We start from the raw sequence: 10,233 nt of genomic DNA, 5'->3' as shown, positions 1-10,233 counted from the left end.
CAGCAGGACACAAGCCCTGGCTCCTGGGTGCTCCATGCCTGAAGGGCAGCTCTCCCCTGCACCCGAGCCCTGCCAGCTCAGCACAGACCAGCACAGTTTGCAGTGGGTGCCCTCAGGACTGAACACTCCCAGACTCTGCTGCACGCTCAGCCTGCTAGGCAAAGGAAAGGCAGATCTTTACTCCTTACAGCACTTTCATATGCTGTATTGTTTAGACTACTGCAAGATCAGGAAGTACCTTTTGACTCAAATGAGACAATTTAGGCGTTAGGAAACCTGGATGGTCTGGGTTCGCTTGTTTGTCCACTTGTGTACCAAAGGGAGAGCTTTTCATCTGTGACCCCATCATTCACAGGAACAGAATCAGCTGTTGCAAACATTGCCTCCTAAGAGTTTACCTAAAACAAATCAAACTTCAAAAACTATTGGTTTTATCAAGTATTACTGTGTTTATCAATTCAGTCATTACACTCCATTTCTGCATGTCTCTGACAATCACTTGCTAAAATCCTCTGCTTGAACCTTCTCCCTGGTGTCAGATGACTTCACGAGAAGCCGGGTTAGCGTCTGTAAGCAGTTCAGCTCTGTCAGTGGTTTTACATCTTTAATGGGATCTGAAATATCTGAAGCTGACTTGTCAGGTTTCGTAGCCCCATTCACAGGGATTTGGGATAGCTGACATGGTCCAAAAGCCTATCCCAGACTCTGCCTGATAAATGTAATCCCCAGCTCCTTTCTGATTCCTTTCCACCAGACACTTTCTCTCTCATAACTGGGTATCAGCTGCATGAGCAGCTGGGGAAATGAGGAGGAGCAGGTCACGGTCATAGAGCAGCACTGCAACCTCTCTGTTACGTATGCGAACTTCCCTACCGAACACAGAGGGAAAAGCTGGTTCCTCGAGAACGGATGCCTACTCCTATAAGTCATTGCCTTCCAGGCATTGGACCCCAGTAGTCCTACAAGTATTTAAAGGCTGTGCTGCAGTCTGCTCCCGTCTTTCAGAGACAAACTATTGCCATCACAGCAACAAAGCTGGATGTGAAGCAGAAATGGGGGGGTGAGCAGGTAGGTCACTGTCCAGGCCTCTCCAGTTACACTGATCCCACTGAAAGAAGAGCCACCAGGGAGGAGAGGAGGGTTAAGCTGCAACAGCAGACTGACAATTTTCTTTGTTTCTAGAAGATGAGATGAAGGCAAAGCAACGGCTGGCTGGGAGCAGAGACCCAGGTCTCCTTCCCCTCCTGCCTTCGGAAAGACCGGCTGCCTCCTCTGCTCGAGGCTGCGGGCGCTGCAGCCTTCTCTGGGGGTGGCTCCCTGGGAAAGGTGAGCTCCGGCCCGACACAACCGGCCTTTTGTGCAGCTGCTGCTGAGCACATAGCTGGCTCTGTCGCTTCGATGATCTCTTCCAGCAGCATGGACATTTCAGAAAGGCTCTTCTGAGCCAACAAATTTTGCCTGGCTGAAGAAGGTTGGCCATGCTGGTTATTCCTAGCACCATGATAACTCATAGCTTGCTACATTATTCTGTACAAAGTTACTCAATTAAAAACTTTTTTTTTTTTTTTTTTTTTTTTTTTTTTTTTTTCCGTAACTAGTATTTAAGCAGCAGCAATGCCATACAAGATTTTTTACAGGCATATTTAGAAAAGACTGTCTCCATTCTTCTTTTTTAAAATGTTAATAATTGTAGCTAGAGTCTCAGTAAATCTGTCACAAAAAAATATTATCAAAAGAACTAAGATAAGTGCAGAATTATTTGCTGTTTGGAAAATCCAGACACAGAAAGCAATAAAAACACAAAATAACCTTGATAAAAGTTTTAAAGAAATATTTTTTATAGCCCCAGCAGTAATTATAGCTTATACTGAAATAAGCTCCTTACACCGAGTTTAGGTTAATTTACATTTTAGCAGAAGAGATCAAATAATGTTCTGACAGAATACTTTACCTTGAGGGAGGGGTCATCCAGATACAGCTATTGTAGATGAAGAACTTGGCAAAAAATATACCTAGGACTCAGCAGAGATCCGCAGAAAGATTTTTGTCCCCTCCGTTTTGCTCCTTAGCAAACAGCAGCAGATGGCAGAACAGGGGCTCCGAGGACCATGCCAGCAAACCCCCCCAGGGGCAGCGCTGGCCTCTTGGTGGCCACTTGCTGTGGGGCTGGGTGCCTTCCCCTGCACCCTGCTCGCAACAGGCCCAGGGCCCTCCACGTCCTCACAGCCTTCGGCAGGCTTAGGCGGCTGTTGCGCTTTCAGAGGCCATTCACAAATCCCACCGTTCCTCAACAAGCACTGGTGAGACACCTTCCTCTAAGATTTTTTTTCCTTCCCTTCCTCTTTATTAGGACATCTGTAGTTCTTGAACTCCTGTTCTATTTTAATTCAGTTTTAGAATTATTGCTTGAAACACAACAAGAACTATTTTCTATATATATATTTATTATTATTATTATTTTCCCTGGTAGTGTTTGTACAGCGATACATGTCACTGTGGGCCAAAACCTTATTAGTACTTTTGTTTTTTGTTATCAGGTTAATAGTAAAGGACTCCTTTGGAATAAATGGGATATAATAGCAGCTTCATAGATTTGCCATTACGCTTTACCATTATCATTTAGAGCTAGTTACTTTTGTAGTCATTAATGAATAATGACAATATAATAATCTTCAAAGCTTACTATTCTAGCACCAACCTTTCCTCCAACTTATAATTAAGATGTCAAAATTAATTTTCCTCTCAGAAAGCAGGGCCTTTTTCTCCTTTTTGATAGATATTTTGCAGATGTTGGTTCTCAGCTTCACCTCCCTGTAAAGGACTGCGTGGTTGAGTGCATGGTTCTCCATTTTTCAGTGTCTGTCCTCCAAAACCAGCCTCATAAAGAAAGAAGGAAATGAGAATGGCCTGGTGGTGTGTGGTCTCCCAGGGCTTGGGCACCTGCAAGCCCTGCTGATCAGCTGTGGGTTTGCTGCAGCCCCCATCAGCACTGGGAGCTGTTGGCAAGTCCGGGGAGCTGCTTGGCCAGAGCACTGCTTGTACTTCTGCTGTGCTGTAGAGGCTTCACCGCCACAGCAAGTCCCGCTCTCTTCTCCCACATGCACCGTGAGCATTGCAATTACCTCAGCATCTCATGGCAGGGCTGCAAAGCTTAATTAATTTGCAGGGCCTCACTGGGGCCCCCGGGGTCCAGCTGCCTGTGCTCTGCCACCCGCCCAGCAGCCCTGGGGCACTAGGCTCGGGGAGGCCACACTGCGGCCCCCAGCACCCGCAGGCATCGCTGTGAGGAGGACCAAGACAGACGTGTGTGATGGTCAGAGCAGGTCGAAGGGATGCAGCACCGGGAGGTGAAGCCAAACCTCTCCTTATCGCACTGCAGCCTTCGTGCTCAGCTGCTTATTAAAGACCTATCAAGACAAAAATTAAACAGGCCATTAAGCAGCACTCCGGTGGATTAACGTTAGTCTGTCTCCCTTACGCTGCAGGATTTCAAAATTCCTTTGAAGTTTGTGTATTAGAAAATCACTTTCCAAGCCACATAACTTTGAGCTTTAGATGTTTCCTAACAATTCTGGGGCTGATGAACAGCTGACTAATCCTTTAGGATTTAATGAGGTTAACTAACATGCACAGCTTTGTAGGGGAGCTGTAGGTGGTATTTTGTTAGCAAACAGGAAAAACAATGACAATAAGCTGTGCTCTGTAAAGAGCCGTTACAGGATTGCAGCATCGATCAGTAACTTCTGCCGAAGCTCCTCTTCCCTTCAAAAAGCCCAGGTAGGGGTTCTGGTCTTGTTCAACCACAACAATTAAGAACGAACATCTCTTGCTTGTAACTCTCACTGAAGCCAATAGGCTCACGTATTTCCCTGCTCTGGGTTAGTTTCTGGTTTGCTGGCATGCTGATGGAGCAGCAGGGGCATTTTGCTAGCAGACGGTAACTTTTAGCAGCTGGGGCAAGTGCCAAAGCGCGCCCGGCCCGGGGCTGCAGCCGTAGCCTGTGCCCCGCTCATTGCCCAGCTGAGCCCCAGCCTGCTGCCCGGCGAGGCCTGGCACCACGCCTGGCACCGCGCCCTCCTCCTGGCTGAACGCTTAGCACGAGGAAGAGACCGCAGCAATGAGGCCGAGCTGTCTCTGTGCTGCCGCCCGCTGTGGGCAGTTTGTGAGGTTACTGGTACCTCGTGCACACTCACACTTCTGCTCCCGTTTTGTGGGGGCACAGCTCTGCCCAGCTGGAGCTGTGCAGGGGCAGCGGCGAGGTGCCCCAGCCTCGTGGGCCTGTGAGGGAGCGCGGTACAGCACCTGTGCCCTGTGTGCCTGAGGACTGAATGGTGAACTTAATTTGGTATTTACAGAAGATGCCAGAGTTTACACACACATTCATTAGGATGCAATTACAGAGATCAGAACTCAGGCTACTCAATTATTCTTAGCAAGAACATGTAATTAACTGCAGGTTCATGTCAAATGCTACCTAGTGCCTTGGATCGGGTTCAGAGGATTGGCTTGCACAGAAACAACCTGCAATGGCATTTTTCTAAGTATGGCCCCCCTGGCTGGGAGGCAGCAAGTTAGTGGGAAACAGCAGCAGCCCAGGGATGGGGCTTGCTCGGTGGGAGGACAGCCTGAGCAAGGAGAGGAGAGGAACAAGGCATCTCGTCTGCCACCTGGCAGCCCCTCCCCGCAAGAGGGCTGGAGGCACCCCAGGATAAACGAGGCTCTTTACTTCTGAAGGCACAGCTCCTGAAGGGTGTGTACTGCAAAACGTGTGGAAATGACAGAAAGCATGAGCCTGCCCTGATGGCACTGCTGCGAGCCCCCAGGAAGGACTTCAGGTAAGAGGAGGCAAAAGAAGAGGCAGTTGCTGCTCATCTGATAGTTCTGACAAACCGGCCCACACTGTGTTCATAGAGACCAGCAGAGGAAAAGGGTGTGATATGCAGGCTGGTGACATCGTAAAAGCTTAAATTGCTTTCCTAACCGAATGCGCATTAATGAGATGCTAACCAGAACTGACGGTCGAATATTCCCGTAGAAAAACTGCTCTTAGCTGAAACATCCTCATCACTTCCAAACTACTGCTGCTCAATTACCATTTCAACAAAGGCACTCAGCCTCAGCTCACAATGTAGATTTCAAGGCTGATTTTCGTACATGGAGGAGGCATTGTGTAGCCCTGCTGCTCTGTGTAACTGCTGCACCATCAAAGGGAGCTGTGGGGACTAGGGCCGTGAGAGCACAGGGGTGCACGCGGCTGATTCTGAGAAGCCCTCGGGCGGGAGCCGTTCCACCCCAGCCGCATGGACACCTCAGACATGTCCTACCTGGACATGAGCAGGACAAGGAGCAGAAAACCAGGTGAGCCCCCATGCTTGGGATAAGCAACAGACCCATCCCAGCTACTCCAGGGAAGCGAACCGAGGGCATTTTAAGTGGGTCGAGTATTCTCGCCTCTGCAATTTTGCTGCCTCATGATTAAGCACCATATTTATAATTTATTACTGCTGCTTTTGAAAGGTCTGCCTGCTACTGCTCATAGATCATAGTAGCACTAGTGGAAAATAAAACTGTGTAAAACTGTTTGCCTGTTGCTCATTTGTAACTCTCCCCTTCAGCTCACAGGAGCCTAGAGACAGAGGCTGCTCTGTACAAGCACTGTTTCCTCACCATTTTCTCCACTCATGAACTATTTCACAGGAAGATTTCTTTTAATAATAGGAGTGGAAAATTCAGTGCGTCTAATTAATATCTCAGTCACCCTCAAGCCTTCACAGTCCCTGAAAAAATATAAAGTACCCAAGTAAAAATCCCTTACAAAGCAGTAGCCAGGCAGGTGATTTTTTAGGGCCTGTACATGAAAAGAGGAAAAAAAAAAAGAAAGCAAATCTTTCAAGATTTACTGGATTCGTAAAGCAGGAAAGCAGTGTGGGTGTGAGCAGAGTAACAGGACTTGGGAGATGGGCTCAGTGCCTTAATTTGGTTAATTGTCCAGCCCTCCATCCCCACGGCGGTACCACAGGGCGCAGAACTCCTCTCCCCTCACTCCTGTCTCAGCTGCTCAGGAGGAAGGCTTCTGCAAAGAGCCCAGTCTTCTCACATCTTATTTGCAACTGGACTTTTAACAGACTCCTACCGTCTGGCGAACAATAAATAACAAGCCCTTACACTGCAACATCCCAGTTATTGTGAAGAGCTTTAGCCAAAGCCTGAAGAGGAATTGATTTAAAAAAGATGGTTGTGAATGCAGTGCTGCTGGGAGCCACAGCACCTGGGTGAGCGCCTGCAGGAACACACCAGAGCGCAGTGCACAGGCAAGTCCTCAAACACAGAACTTATTTCCAGGCTTAAAGCCATCACTGGAGAGCTTTCATGTGCAGTGATGAAACGAAAGCATTTGAAGCGTTACAGAAAATAGCTTATTACAGCAAAATGGTGCAGCTCTGGATTTCATCATTTCCCTTACGCTGGGGAAAGCTCTGCCAGCAGGCAGCGGGGCAAGGGCAGGGCGAGTGGCGGCAGCACCTGCGCCATGTCCGGGTACCGCACAGGGTACCGCGGGCAGCCATGTGGGCAGAGCCAAGCAGGCCTGCAGACACCGCGGGGCAGCAAGGGGGCAGCGATGGGGCAACCAGAGCAGCGTGGAACCAAGCCCACGGCCAGCCCGAGGCAGCCTTGCAGCACCCTGCTCCTGTGGGCGAGCCATGGGTCCAGGCACCGCTAGCTTGTGCGCTTCGCTGCTGCATAACCCACACCTTTCTAGCAGAAGATAAAAACTTCACAATTGCTATTGTGCAAGTGCCCATTAACGTGGGGACTGTGAGACAGCCCTTGGATTTGGGAAGAGCTTTTGAGAAAGAGCCAAAGCCTGTCCTCTGTAAGCAGAGTTTTGAAAGCTGCTGCCTGGTAGGTAACAGGCTCCAAGCAATTCTCTGGTGGCTGCTGAGCTGCTGCTTCATCTTGGAGCCTCTGAAGAAGTTGGAGTTTCACAGAAGCAGAAATAAAGAAATGGACCATTTCCTTTATGTGAAGCTGGGTGCTGGATGTGCTGCATTGTTCCTATTCCTCTCCTTCACAGAGCAGTAAGCCAAACACAGAACGGAGGTAAGAGCATTCCCACGAGTAACACAGAGGATGAAAAACAACCTCAGAGTCGTGTTCTGTGCAAGGTTGTTTATAATGCCTGTAACTATTTTTAAACCTGGGCACTGAAGGGCTGCTAGCTGCAGAGAGCCCTTCTGGGCAGGTAGATGTGCCGCTGGCAGCACAGGAGCAGGCACTGGGTGCAGGTAGGGATGGCCATGACACCAGCAGGGCAGGGGAACAGCACGTTGACCTGCCTTCACAGGGGCACCACCACAAAACCCTTCCCAAGGACACTGCTCAGGGTAAAAAGCAGTTTCTGGAGCTCAGAGGAGAAGCATGGAAAAACCTGCCAGGTGATGCCACGTGCTGCGCACGGCCATCGGACAGGAGGGAGGCATGCCGGGTGGGGTGGCTGCACGCAGGGACAAACACAGCACACGATGCTCCGGCTCCTTGGCAGGGCAAAGAAGAGGGCAGGACAGGCGGCCAGCCCCTTCTCACTGCATCGTCCACACGTCAGCTCCCAGATGCTAACAGCAGCTATTTTGAACAGCCTCTGGCATGGGTAAAGTGAGAAATCAATTCCCAGAGCCAGAATTTCTGTCTACAGTGTTTTGGAGAGATTTGAGGCCACCCAGGCTCAGGCTGCGGATACCACTGCAGAGCGGCAAGCTCTGTCACGACTCTTCCCACCGCCCCGGCGAGGGCAATTCAGGGCTTTGCCACGGAGAGGCTCAGCAACTGTGGCGTGGTTCTCGCTTACTGGGGAGCCAGGAGCTGATTGAAATCTGCTGTCACCTCCTGAAGGTTTGGTGTGTGATCAAACTGAAAGGGATTAAAAGAGAAACAAACATCATAAATATCCTAAATGAGTTGGATCTATAAATGCTTTCCTAGCACACTGTCAATATATATTACAGTATTTAAATAATAAGTTAACAACTTTTGCCTATAAATTAAAATATTTTATTGAAATGTATGCTGATTATGAGGCAAATATCTTCATTCTAATTATCTTAATTACAGGCTTTTAATGGCAAGAAGCTGTAGAAATAAAAACACACATAAATGGCAGCTTATAATGATGATAGTTGCACCTGCTAGCACTTCTGCTGTGTTGTCAGGGTAATTAATGCACCAATTCCCACTGAGGCTGAGGGCTGTGCCGGTCACGTGCAGTCAGGGCAGCAGCCTGGGCTCAGCACCCCCACGGCACAGCGTGTGCCCACAGGGGGATTCGCTGCGTGGAGCGGCTGCTGTGGAGGGAGGGCAGGGGAGGGAGCGGGTGCTGCTGCGACCCATGGCACCTCAACACACTCCCGGCTGGGGCCCTCCCCGCTCCCCCTAGCACAGGCAGTGCCCAGGGACCCGTCCTGGTCCTTTGGCCCCAGGGCCTTGGCCAGGCCACGTCTGAGTCTACCCTGCTGCAGGCAGCAGCGCCCACCTTTGGCAAAGGCATGGAAAATTAATTTCCATTTGCTCTGCTCCACTGCTAGTGACTACATTCAACCTTCCGGGCTCGGGCTCCTGACTCCACTCCCATTGCCTATGCCTGACAACCTAATGAATTTTCTTTGATTATATGTCTGTGCTGCGTCTACCACCTTCGTTTTATTCTCATTTTAGCTCCTTATCTTTCTTCACGCTCCCTTACCTTCAGCCTGTGCATAGCTGCAGCCTTTCTGAGTTGAGGCTGTGTGCCTTGCTCAGGCTCTTTCTCCTCTCTGAGAGCACAAGAAGTGATCGCCCTTGCTGGCCCATTGCTGGGTGCTGCACAGCACTCCTGGAGAGACAGAACTGGTCTCAGCTGGGGAATAACACCTAGCTGATGAGCAGGGAAAAGAGACGTTGGGATGCAAGCCCAAGCTGAGGGCTGTGCCTGCAGGCCTGGCTGGCTGCACTGCTGTGCTCAGCAGCTCGGCCGCTGCAGCTGGCTCCAGAGGCACAGCGCAGAGCCAACAAGCTGCGCACAGGCAGGGGCTGCGCTCCCGCTCCTGCTGCTTGGAGCCACATGAATAAATGCAAAGTGCTGGGAGCAGAAGCACCCAGGACAGCATGGGGGCACCCACCTCTCTTTGGCTCCTGATGGCAGAGAGTTCTGCAGGACCAACAGGAGGGCTGTGCCATCTCCTGCTACTGCAACTTGTAACGGTGTGGACACGGTTTCTGAAAAGCACAGAGCAGAAGTAGATCAGAATCAGGTATTATTTACCCTCAGATTTATGCAGGCATGGCCATTTTTGCTCCCCAGCTGTGCATTAACCCGCACAGCCTGGGAACACGAAGTCCTGGCCAAACTATTGCAATGGTACAATTTCAAACTGGATTCCCTATCAGGTTGTTTTTCTTTTCTATCTGGACATACGGATAGAGGAAATCTTTGGAGACCTTGAAAAAGAAAACTGCCTCACTTTGAATTCCTGAACCAACGGCATGGCTAAGAATAGCCTCCGAAGGGAGTGACACAGGAGGAATTCAGAACCTTTTCTTACTGTCTAACATTCATGAAATTTAAAATACCATACAGAATGAAAAAAAAAAAAAAAAGAGGAATAGCCAGTCACGTTGAGGACATTTGGAGGAGTGTGCTATTATGTAAAGCGAGCCAAGGAAAGGTTAGTAAATACCACTCCTTCCCCTGGGAGCTCTTCCCTTGCAGGAGCCATTAGTGCACTAGCAGGATAACAGATCCTCTCCACTAATTCTCTAGGTCATAAGCAAATTAAACAGCAAAGCTGATTGTCTCTCAATCTACATTAGGCACAGCTGACCAACTCACCTGCCTGCTAGCTGCCATTGTTACAGCAAGGTCAGGGCTAGAAATATCAAGCTCTTGTCATTAAACCAAGCAAATTTTGCTCTTAACTGTCACAGAGACCAGGCCAATGGGGCCTTAGAAGACTACAGGGTGCTTGTCCCTGTGTGCTCACACCATGATCCGGTCCCTCACGTAACCTCGGGGAGGTTACACTTGTATTAAAGAGGCAGTTTTATTCCAAAAAAAAATGTAATTTCAGTGTTTGCACCATCAGCCTATGTATATAAAGATGTTCATTTTGTCACGCTGGCTCAGCAGGAGGGAGGTGTGGCCCCTCCTGCTTGTGCTACCTTTGCTCCTTCCCAAAGCAGTTCGGTCCAGAGCCCACACGT

The 10,233-nt window shown here is 49.5% G+C and overlaps 2 long non-coding RNA genes across 3 annotated transcripts; both read right to left on the bottom strand.

Annotated features, from left to right (window-relative positions):
• Nucleotides 1-2,457: 2,457 nt before the first annotated feature.
• LOC118178618 lies at nt 2,458-3,205 on the bottom strand. The gene is made up of 2 exons (XR_004756227.1): nt 3,105-3,205; nt 2,458-2,931 (listed from the first exon to the last, which is right to left on the bottom strand). It is a non-coding gene; the product is annotated as an uncharacterized LOC118178618 (long non-coding RNA).
• Nucleotides 3,206-3,284: 79 nt separating this feature from the next.
• LOC118178700 lies at nt 3,285-9,771 on the bottom strand. Of its 2 annotated transcripts, none has more exons than XR_004756267.1 (3): nt 9,153-9,771; nt 7,847-7,908; nt 3,285-3,407 (listed from the first exon to the last, which is right to left on the bottom strand). It is a non-coding gene; the product is annotated as an uncharacterized LOC118178700 (long non-coding RNA). The 2 variants fall into 2 exon arrangements; XR_004756268.1 differs by lacking the exon at nt 9,153-9,771 and adding an exon at nt 8,181-8,270.
• Between the last annotated feature and the right edge of the window lie 462 nt (nt 9,772-10,233).

Source organism: Oxyura jamaicensis, chromosome 26, assembly GCF_011077185.1.
Source record: "Oxyura jamaicensis isolate SHBP4307 breed ruddy duck chromosome 26, BPBGC_Ojam_1.0, whole genome shotgun sequence".
Taxonomy (NCBI): Eukaryota; Metazoa; Chordata; class Aves; order Anseriformes; family Anatidae; genus Oxyura; species Oxyura jamaicensis.
The sequence above is the reverse complement of the archived record's forward strand: the minus strand, read 5'-3'. Positions and strand labels throughout refer to the sequence as shown.